Here is an 11,695-nt window from a genome sequence, read left to right as displayed (position 1 = left end):
GAAGGCAGATTTGTGCTTACATTACATGAAGCAATGTTTAATGGGCTCACATTACACACTCCTACCTCCAACTGTGGCGTGATGACTTCAACAGTGCGGGAGCACCATCAGGCTCGCTAACTCACTGGCTAAGTGAATGAATGAGTGTGACTGCCTACAATAATTCACATAGCCACAGGCACGCAGGTCTTCCCTCCTCCTCTGGAGTCCTTTGAAGTATTAGCGAGCAAGTGGACAAGGAGGATCGTAATTTCCTTATACCATAGACCAGTCATCAGCACCTTTTTTCTGTAAAGGGCCAGATAGTAAATATTTTCAGCTTTGCAAGCCAGAAGTTCTGTGTCAAAACCACCCAACTCTGAAGCAACCATAGACAATAAATAACATAAAAGAATGGGCACGGTAGTGTGTCAGTAAAAATTTATTTACAAAAAGAGGTGGTGGGCAGGAATGGGTCTGTGGGTTGCACACCGCTGACCCTACACCTAACCCTTTGGTAAATTCTCATAGGTGAGAGGGTGGTATTAAAAGCAAATCTGGGATGTCAGTGAAGTTTGGCTGTTGATGGAGAACTGGACACAGCATATTACTATGAAAAAAAAAACCCACCATAAAACCAGTTGTCAAAGAAACTGAAATCTTTTTCCTACTTTGTTGATCTGGAGAGAGGTGCTAGGAAGCCACTTTACTTATCTTGCCCTGGTTTCTTTGTGAATAAAGTGAGGGTTCACATCAGAAGATCTTTAAGGCCTTTTTCAGAACTGATAAGATTCATTATTACTGCCCCCCTCCTTCTCCTTTTTTTTTTGTGATGAATTTTGGAAACCTCACTCTGGACCACTTCAGGAGAAATCAGGGATTGGAGTGTGGTGTGGAGGAGAAAAAACTTAACTGTGTCTAAATTCTGTTTCTGGAAATAAAAAGAAAAGTAAGCCTTGCATGCCAGTTTGGGTGTATTATGTCCTCCCAAACACCATGTTCTTTAATGCAATCTTGTGGGGGCAGAGATATTAGTGTTGATTAGGTTGGAATCCTTTGATTGAGTGTTTCCATGGAGATATGACTCAGTCAACTGTTAGTGAAGTTTGGATTATTTCCACGGAGAAGTGGACCCACCCATTTAGAGTAGGTTTTGATTTAATCAGTGGAGTCCTATAAGAGCTCAGAAAGAAGGAGCTCTGTGCTGCAGCTTAGAGAGACATTTTGGGAATGGCCATTGAAAGCAGACTTTTGCTGATGCTTTGGAGATACTAGCCTAGAGTTTGCCCTGAGAAGCTAAGACTAGAGATATTTTGGAGAATACCACTTTGAAATGCAACCTGGGAGCAAGCAAATGCCAGCCATGTGCCTTCCAAGCTAACGGAAGTTTTCTGGATTCCAATGGCTTTTCTCCAGTGAAGGTATACTTATGTTTATGCCTTGGTTTGGACACTTATATGGCTGTAGAACTGTAAATTTGTAACCAAATAAAGCCCCTTTATAAAAGCCAATCCATTTCTGGCATTTTGCATAATAGCAACATTAGCAAACCAGAATACCTTGTTATCTATATAGTTTGTTCATGGTGCCATTTTATTTCTGGGTATAGAAGAAATGCATTATAACCTGGCACTTGGACCTCCTACTCCTTCTGGGGCCTTTTTCAGTGCCTGCTTTTGATGGTGGGCAGTGCCCAAATCCCCAGAAGCTCAGATCCCTGGCATCAGCCCCAAGTGAAAATCTGAAAATCCCAACCCAGACTATGAATCTTGAAAAATGGGGTAAAGTAGAAGGATGTCAGAGGAACTATTTATGGTGCAAGTGACAGAGAGATGCCAGAGGGTACCCAGCAGGAGCAGGGCCAGCAGCAGGTCCTAACCAGTCCCTTCCTTGTCCTGACGTGGCTGTGGTTCCTGGGCCAAGACTCTTGGCTTCTTCACATGGTCTGAGACTAGTCTTCCAGCCTTTCCACTGGTTCTCTTAGCTAGCTGATATCCTTCTAAGATTTTTAGGTCATGCTTAAGTTAGTTGGGGCACTTTCTTTTGCTTGTAATCAAAATCCCTGATGGAAACATCAAAAATAAAGCTCTGCATTTACTTTTTATTTCAGTTCTTATTTTCAAAGTTTGAATATCCTCTTTCTAGATCCAAGAGTCATGCATTATTAGCATGAATTCTAGGCTAATCCTTTGGGGGTACCCACTGCACTGGGAGGAGGCCTCCCATTTGCACTGGAAAGTCCTACACTTGTGGCCTGCTGTTGAATATAGTGTCGACCTCAGAGGTTTCTAAAGGACTGGCACTCTAGAAGAACAGCTTCCCCTTCACTTGTTTATTCATTCACTCATTTAATCATCTATCCCATCAACATTTATTTAGCACCTACTATGTATTCAGTACCATGTAGGGCACTATCCCAGGTAAACAAGGCAAAAGGAGATTGCAATCTCCGTGGAGGGCAAACAAATAATTATATAACCAATTGTTTAATTACACTTTTGTATAAGAACCCTGGGGACAGTTTAGGGTCTTTTGATGAGAGATGGCCAGGGAGACTCACAAATCTGTAAGGAAGGGTGAGGAAAGCCTTGCCAAGGAAGTAGCATTTGAACTGACAGCTGAAGGATAAGTGGGCATGAACTAGTTGAAGAGGGGAAATAAGCAGAGGAAGCAGAATGCATGGAGGTCCAGAGCAGGCAGGAGCACTGTGCACTTAGGAACTGCAAGGAGACCAGGGGGGCTGGAGTTGAGTGAGTCGAAGGACAGGGAGGTGAGCCAAGATTGGAGAGGCATTTGGGCCTTGGGTTGGCTAAGGTAAAACTTAGGGACATTTTATCTCAAAAGCCATTGGAAGCCATTGGTGGGTTTTAATTGGGCAAATGACAGGATTGGCTTTTCATATTTCAAAGACAGCTCTGACTGCTGTGTGGGCAATGACTCAGAGGGGCTGAGTGAGGCTGAGAAGAGGGCAGGTGGGAGGGATTCAGTCCAAGTGGGCCATGGTGGTGAAAGTGGAGAGTCAAGAAATGATTCAAGAGATTGTGAGAGATAAAACAGAACTCCCTGAGTAGTTGGTGGAGGGTTTCTGTTGTGAACATAGGGTAGACAGAGGTGGTATTTACTGAGACAGGGATTTCTGGAGGAGGAAGAAGTGGGGTAAGCATGAAAGGATTTATTTTAGTCATACTGAGATTTGTAACCACCATTTGCCCCCTGTGGACTCCAGATTTTCTGACCTGGCTGCACCAATTAAGACAGTTCTCAGCTGTGTGTTAATACTGCCCCCCAGAACCAGTGCAAGCCCAGCTGGGTGGAGCAAGGGTACTGGGTCACTCTGTCTCCTATACCATTAACTCCTCCACTTCTGAATGTCTTGGGGTGAGAACATTTGTCCCTTTGGAAGGCTGAGGACAAACAGCCCCCTGCTTTCTCTTTCCCCATTGGACATCCCCCTGTACCATCCCAGTGAACATCTGCATCTGCGTCTCCTCAAGCTGTGGTTCTCTCCTAACTCCTCTTTGACCTTTTTCCAAGAGTACAACTAGTCCTGACTCCCCAGCATCCTCTCCGGAGGCCACTCCTCCTGAGGCCACTGGGACATGTTCATGAAAATAGCTGGCCCCAAGCTAGGATCAATATATGCATAGAACTCTCAAAGATTGACGGTTTATTATTCATCCAGCTTTTTGGGTTCTTCCCCTCCTTGCTTTTTGAATTAAGGTCCTTACCATCATAATGTTTACACACTCCAGCTGAAAACAGAGAAAAGTTATGAATAGCCCATATTCATAATATATGAATAGCCCAATAGCTTGATGCTAGCCCAGTCACCAGGCTATTGTCAAAATTGCATGGAGACACATTTTCTGGATGACCAGTGAACACCATTTCCCTCATTGCCTGTGAACAACTGTCACACTTGAATCAGTGGTACTGATTGTCAAGCCCTTAGAAAATTCCATCCAGAAGAAATTCCATCCAGAGAAACTCTAAGGGTAGGCCTAGGATATGCTCTCTACTCTTTGCAGAAGTTTAATTTCAAAAAAAATCCCATAAAAGACCCAAATGGAGATCCATACCCTGCCCCCTACCACCACCTTAAGGCTCACAAATATGTTCTTTCATTCCGCTATACTTTCCACTTTTCCCTCAATTAAAATGGGCATTATGTTGAAAAAAAATAGAGCATGGTTCTCTCAGAAGGACACAGGAAGAAAAAAATGCGCCATAGGCAAAGGAGACATGGAATGAACAAGTGCATTGAAAAATTACTGAAAGTTCAGAGGAACAAAGCAAAATACCATCAGCTCAGCAGTCCTTGATTATTTCACTACGTGACACCAAAAATAAGCAAGATACTAACCGATCAGTTTTTTTTTTTTTTTCCTTTCTCCACTTGACTCTTAGAATGGGAACATCTGGAGTTTGGAATCAATTGTCCAGAACTAGCTGCTGTGCTAATTAATATTCACTCAACTGGCATCCCACCAAGGTGCCCCTTCTTGCAGCCTGGTTTCCTGGAACCATTTGCAGGCACCACTGGTTCCCCATCAACTTTATCCATCTTAGGAAAACCCTGGTTTGTCAGGGGGAGGAGAAAGGCAAGGAGGGTGATGATGAAGGCTGCAGCATACCTTTCTGTCTGAAACAATGAACACCCATTCAATGATGGGCTAGAAAACAACTCAGAAGTAGAATGATTCTGCAGAGGGAATAGCAAAAGCCAATAACTGGGTCCCCTGCCCCCCACTCTCCAGCATAGAAGAGGGGGCACTAGAGTCCCAGAACAATTTCATGCTTGCATCTGGCTGCATGAGAAAAAGGGCCAGAATCAAGACATCTGACTTCAGAGATTTTTCTGCCTTGGCCATATTTTCTCTTTTTAGTGATGAAGAGATATAGGTGCTAGAAAGGTCTAGGAAATGTCACTACCAACAAGAGTCTATAAAACTCTGAATCCACCTCAGTTGGTTCTTCTTATGTCTTGTACTAGTCCCTTGCTCTCCTCTTCACAGGACATAACTTGAACAGAGCTTGATATGAATGTTAATACACCAGCCGCTCACTTCATCTAATTCACTGGCCTGTTGATGATTCAATGTGTAGACTTGTGCTGCCCAACATGGTAGCCACTTGAAATGTGGCTGGTCTGCGCTGAGATGTGCTCTAAGAGTAAAACCCACGTTGGATTTCAAAGACTTCATATAAATAAAGAATGTAAAATATGTCATTAGTAATCTTTATATCTATTATATGATGAAATGATAATATTTTGGATACATTGGGTTAAATAAAATATATTAAAATGAACCATCTGTTTCTTTTTTTAAATGTGGCTACTTGAAAGCTTAAAACTATATTTGTGGCTAGTATTAGTGGCTTCCACTGTATTTCTACTGGACAGCATTGATCTTGAGTCTCAAATCTCAATTGATGGAACTGCCCTCAGCTCCCTCTAATAAAAGAGCTGCTATTTATTGATAACCCACCATGATGGACCTATCCCTATTTTAGTGACTTATACATTACCTTTAATACTCATGCCAACCCCGTAATATCAGATGATCAGCCTCACTTTAGAGATGAGGAACTTGGGCTAAGAGAGGACCTGTGACTTTTTGGACCCATTCAGTTCAAGTCAACAGCATCAACTGAGTACTAACAGTATGCTCCACATTGGGCCTGGCACTGGGGACCCCAGGCCTTGAGGAGTTACCACCCATGACTGACTTGCAATTGAATTGTGGGTCTCTCTTGCTCTAACTCACTCTTTCCCCGACCCTATGGGACTCCCCTTTGCAGTCACTCAGTGTCAGGAGGATGGGACTTGCTAGTCACTTACATGTTTCATTGTCTGCTTTTTATCATGGGAACTGATTATAGGGACAAGGCAAATGGATAGAATTAGAGCCAGTGTCTGAGTTTGACTTATGGGATCTCCTTGCTTCTGCAAAGCCTTTCCAGCACAAATTGTTATTCTTCGTACTCTACGAGTGGAATAAGCTGAAACATTGAGCCCTGGGCTTGATATTTATGTATGTCAGCACCAGGCTAATTCAGGAGGATCTAGGACATGATGAATTATGTAGTCCTGAGGCAAGAGGTCACATCTGGGAGGGTCTGGACAGAAGAAAAATGAGACAGAAGAATCTACAGGCACCATGTGCAGGGGGCACAGTCAATGGTGGAGCTGGGCCTGGGCCAGAATTTGTAGAGGTTCTCACAGGCTTTAATTGGTAAGCTGCGGCTGGCAATAGGAGTCCCAGCAGTAGGCGCGTACCTCTGAGTGTAAGGCAGGAAACCTGTGAATCCAATGTAAAGGACCAGACTGAGAATGGAATCTGGAAAGACTGGAAATGGTATTTCTGACTGTGGAAAAGGCAAACAGGTCCATATGCAATGCAACCTGCATGTGAGTTTGGATCTTGGGCAAAACTACTCTAGTGTTGCTCATGGTGTTGGGGAAATGCCCAAAATAGTGGCTCTGCTGTCCACAGCATGAGGGACAGGATGTTTTATATTTAGTTATAAAGAGATTTATGTTTAGTTCTTTTTTAAATTCCCTAAGAGGCAAGTGCAATTTTTATCATCTTCCCTGTATTGCATATGAAGAAACTGTGGCACAGAAAGTTTAACTTTTTAACACAATTGATGAGTGACAGAGCTAGGAACCCCACCTAGGCAGTGTATTAGGTATCTGTTGCTAAGCTACAAATTGCCACAAACTCAGCATCTTAAAAGAACACACACATTTATTGTCTCACAGTTTCATGGGTTGGGAGTTTGGGCATGGCTTAGATGGTACTCTTCTTTGGGTCTCATGAGGCTCAACTCAAGGTGTCGACCACATTGCATTCCTTTCTTGAAACTTGGCTGGGGAAGAATCCAATTCCAAACTCATTCATTTCCTTGTGCTGTATGACTAAGATCCCTGCTTTCTGGCTGGCTATTGACCATGGATTGCTCTCAGCTTCTAGAGGACACCCTCTGTCCTTTCTAGGCAGCCCCCTCCATAGTCTCTCTCAGAGCACGGCTGCGATTTCTGCAAGGCCAGCAAAAGACTCTCTCCATCCAGTCTGCTAAGACAGAGCCTTATGTAACACAATATAGTTGTGGAAGTGACTGTCCCATCGCCTGTACCATATTCCATTAACTAGACGCAAGTCATAGGTTCTACCTGCCCTTGGGGGAAGGAATTATACAAGAGTGAGACATCTTAGAATTCTGCCTACCTGTGTGGGTGTCAATCACAGAAATGAGGGATAAAAGCTGAGTATGCTGTGTCACAGAACCAGGATGTATCCTGTCCATCTCCACCTGCCCCATCTCTGCCAGCTCTTGGATAGATGATCCTCAGACCACAGAATCAGCTCTGCCTGGTATCTAAGCCTATGAGCACCAAGCCTGAAAGCAGTTGCTGTCAGGAGTCCACCTCGATAGTAGGTGGGGTCCAGGATTGTCTTGTTTCCTTAAACCTGGAAACTTCTATGCTTCAGGTAATCCCTTAGTCGTAGTCTACATGTGTTCCTCTGTTGGTTCCTTTTCATATACCATTGGCAGACTTTGTGCCAGGTTCTGGATATATAAAGCTGTATCTCCTTTAGGAGACCAGACTTTATTTCCTAGCTATTAGATAAGGTTCAGCTTCAACCTAGGAGATCCCTGGAATTCTGGGACTAGCACCCAGAGACTCCTAAACTGTGGATTTCTTAAACATCAGCATAGCCTACCTTGTATTTGTGATGGCTGGCCATGATCTTCAGAAGCAGTTGCATAGCTGGGTCAGTCTAGGCCCAACTTGTCTACTGCTTCCCTTACTCCCCTCCCACCTCCTCCTCCATTCCACCTCCTGGCCCACGGTGGCAGTCCCAGAAAGGCGTCCAATAGAGCCTAGGGCAGTTAGGGTTGCCTAGGATAGCCCCTCTCATACTTGCAGCTAGAGGCTGCTGTGACACAGGTAGAAGTTGGGTTCACCTAAATCTGGTGAATATCTTTATATAAAATCATGAACATGTTCTGTTAAAAGGTACTTTTATCTTTCTGGTATAACAGAGAATTGGACTCTTAAAGAAATGGTGTGTAGCAGAAGTCTCTGAACAGAAATTGATGGAGGTTGTTTAACTCTGTCAGCACTCCACTGGGGTGGGGGGGGGGGGGCAAGAAGAAAGCCTTTCCCTGGATCCCAATCTCCCGTAGGAGGATTCAGCTGCAGAGCTCTTCTCAAAGAAGGAAGATCCAAATAAGGCAGGGAGCAAACAGCTGCTATCTTTGACTTGGAGGTCAAAATCCTGCTCACTACTGCGCTTAGTCAAAGGAATTGTGTTTTCTTTGCTTTCTAAACACCAAGGACCTGGGAAGTATTCAATTTATACATATGGTGAAATGAATGAATGAACTATTTCACTCATTCACTCATTTCTGTAGTCATTCATCCAAAAATATGTATTATATGAGTTTCTTTACCTCAGTCAGAACTCTCCAGTTTTGCAAAATGCCTAGAGTCTGGACTTGTTCTTTCCTACACAGTTCAGTTGTCTTGGCTTGCTTCCACAAAATTTACTGCACAGACCATCTAATCAAGCTTCACTGTCTAACTAGATCTTCGATCTGCCCTATCCTGATCAATTCTGTTCTCTATCACCCATGCTTTGCTGTCATAATCTTTCAGGATCCTTCCTTCAACCAGGAACCAGAGATGAGAACCTCAAAGGTATCCAACAAAGCTGATGATTTACTATGAGTATACTATGGTTCTTTTGCTTCTTGCATCTCCTCTGCTATTGTTTTTCAAATAGATACTTTGCATGGGGAGGGGTGGTCCATGGGCAAATTCTTGAGAACTCTTGGAGTTCTCCAGGATGGTTTTTAAAACTTGTGATTTTATATCTATGCCAAATTAGATAATATTATAGGCATTTCTAGAGCCTTAGTATGACCGCTATTTTAAAAAACATGAACACCATTTCAGTGACCACATTTACAGTTTGTTTATGATCACATCAAAGTCAGCTGGTACTACTCTAATTGTCTGGGCAAAGGAGAAAAGAACAGCAGTAAATTAATGCATTAAAGACGTGTTCCATCCAAGTGATGTCACTGCATTCTGCACCAAGGATGGTTTTGCAGTAATTTGTATAGAAAAAAAAAAAAAAAGTAATGGGAAAATTGAGTCATCAGAGAGCTCACAGTAGTATTAGTGTGCTAAATTCAAAATAATTTATTCCACAGCAGTCCATATCATATTTACATGGTGAGCTGAAATTTAGTTTTAGCAGAACCATATCCATCATGTTAAATTAATGTTGTTCAAATATTATTGGCTTTGTTTATATTTGATTTGTGACTCTGTTTTGATTTGAAAGTTGTGTAAGAGTTATAAGCACAAGGAATATATACTTAGTTTTATGTCTGTACATATTTTAGTGTGATAGGAATAAAAAAGTAAAGTGCAATTATTCACTATCTCTCCCTACTGAGAATTACCTAATAGCACCAAAACCTCTAATCAACCTAAAGTTGTCTCTCTAGGTGTCCCCACTCCTGGAAGGCAATGGGGCTGTCTTAGATTGGGAGGGCCTGGTTACTGGCTCCCAACCAATACTGCTGGATGGATCTAAATTTTGTACAGGAATCACTCTCTGCAGGCTCAGGGCTCATGGATTATCTGGGATGGAATAAAGTACCTAAAACTTTAATTGCAGGCAGGTTTACAACTTCACTGGAATGGCTGAGGTTGAGTGTGCCGAAATTCCTGCATCACAGCCCTAGAGGACTTTACCTCTTCAAAGAAGCTCTACAACAAAACCCAGAACAGGCATCAAAGGTGATATTGGGTACCAGTGATGGTGACCTGGGCTGGATCAAGAACACGATGTCTTACCCGGTTGACCCTCTCAAGCTGACACCAAAGGCAGGGGCTAGAATTTTTTTCTAGAGGGTGACAGGATTATAACCTAGAAACCTATTAAAATGAGGGCATATGGGATTGTGTGTTCATTTCTGCTCTTTACAGACTCTGGTCTCTAGGGCCAAAGAATGGCCCTATTCCTCATTAGCTATGGGAAGCAAGGTTGATGCTGATATCTAGAGCCACCATGTCTGCTGTTGACTTTGCAGTATATGCATAGAGGGAAAGTAGAGTGCAGGAGGCTGCCAACTTCCCGGGGATATCGCACCTCTGAAATCTGCCTCACAGTGAGACTTGGAAGGAAATGTGGTTGGTAGGAAGGATAGTAGCCAGATAATTGACAGACCATCTCCCAGAGGGCATCCTCTCCTTATGACCCGTCTCTGGAAATGATCCCAGTCCCCCAACCTCTGGACTTTACTTCCCTCTCTTACTTCACTTTAGGGATCTGAGCCAGTTCTGAACCTTTCCTCTGATTTTCAGAAGTCTTGGCTTTTGGAAGGACTGCCCACCACCCCCAGTGGGGAGTCCTCCACCCTTCTTCCTCGCATCACTGAAGCCCCTATGGAATGTTTATCTACACAGAGCTTCTGAGATATGGATTCAGTTACCTGCTAAGCTTGGGAAACCTTTAAAAAAGAGGATGTCTATATGCTTTCACTATCATCCCTGGCCTTTCCCCATAGTAGCACCCCCTCCCAATTGTGTCAACAAAAAATGTCTCCAGACATGGCCAAAGGACCTCTGGGTGGGTGGCAAAATCTTCCCTGGTTGAGGACCATTGATCAAGAATTAGAAATCTTTCTGTGTCTATATGCTGAAGGACTGTACAGGAGTTTTGTGCATCTGTCTGCTTCTCCAGGTGCTCCTATCTATTGGCAGTTACCTTTCTGCATAGCTCATTGTACCAATGTCACTTCATCCTAGATGTCAACAAAGAGCTTCATGGAGCTTCAAGGGACAAAAGTTCACCAAATCACACTTGCAGGAAATCGACAATTTGATCCAGAAAACCACATTTATTGGGTAACTATTAAATGCATGTTACCTCTAATAGTAGATAGATTATCTCTCAACTCCCCTGCAGAATGGGGATTATTAGGCCCACTTTCCAGGTGGAAAATTTGAGGCTCAGAGATGCAGGATGGGGAGCTGGGATTTCATTGCTATAAAGCTCCTGATCTGTTCACGTAACCACCCTGTTTCTGTGAGCACCGCATAATGTTCCTGTTGAAAGTCTGCATCGCAAGGATCAACTGCGATTGTGTGTCACCACTAAAGCCACACAAATTGTGCCACACACAGGCAGGCTTTCAGCACCCAGTCAGCCAAGCGTCCTGGAGCTTGTAGCAAAGCTCCAGGCCTGACCTTTTAAGGCTTTTTGGATTCCCATGAAACCTGAGTGCCTCTTTTAAGCACTTTACTGTCTCTGGATATTGGCCAAACTTCCTTCAACTTGTCTTATTTGAGTTGTGACTGTGATAAAAACTCCATCCTTCAGGGAGTGAGGTGGCCTGCTTCTGAGCTCACTATTCTAGAAGCACGTTCTGAGAAACTGTGCCCTCAACACCATCTTTTGTCATTTCATTCCACTGGTGGATTTGTCTTCTTCAAAGGGGCTCCAAATTTTTGGAGGTCGGATCAGTCACGTAAACTCGTAGCAAATTACTCATAAAGTTTCAAACAAAAGTCTCATTGACCTATTTTTAAAAGCCCGAAAAGGTATGTAGTTAAAAAAAATTAAAAAGAGCAGAGTCTCTTGTGATTAATTGTTGATGTTCCCACGATAGTATGTATTTGCTCTCATTT

The sequence above is a fragment of the Choloepus didactylus genome, chromosome 4, assembly GCF_015220235.1.
Source record: "Choloepus didactylus isolate mChoDid1 chromosome 4, mChoDid1.pri, whole genome shotgun sequence".
Taxonomy (NCBI): domain Eukaryota; kingdom Metazoa; phylum Chordata; class Mammalia; order Pilosa; family Megalonychidae; genus Choloepus; species Choloepus didactylus.
This window is presented reverse-complemented; position numbering follows the sequence as displayed.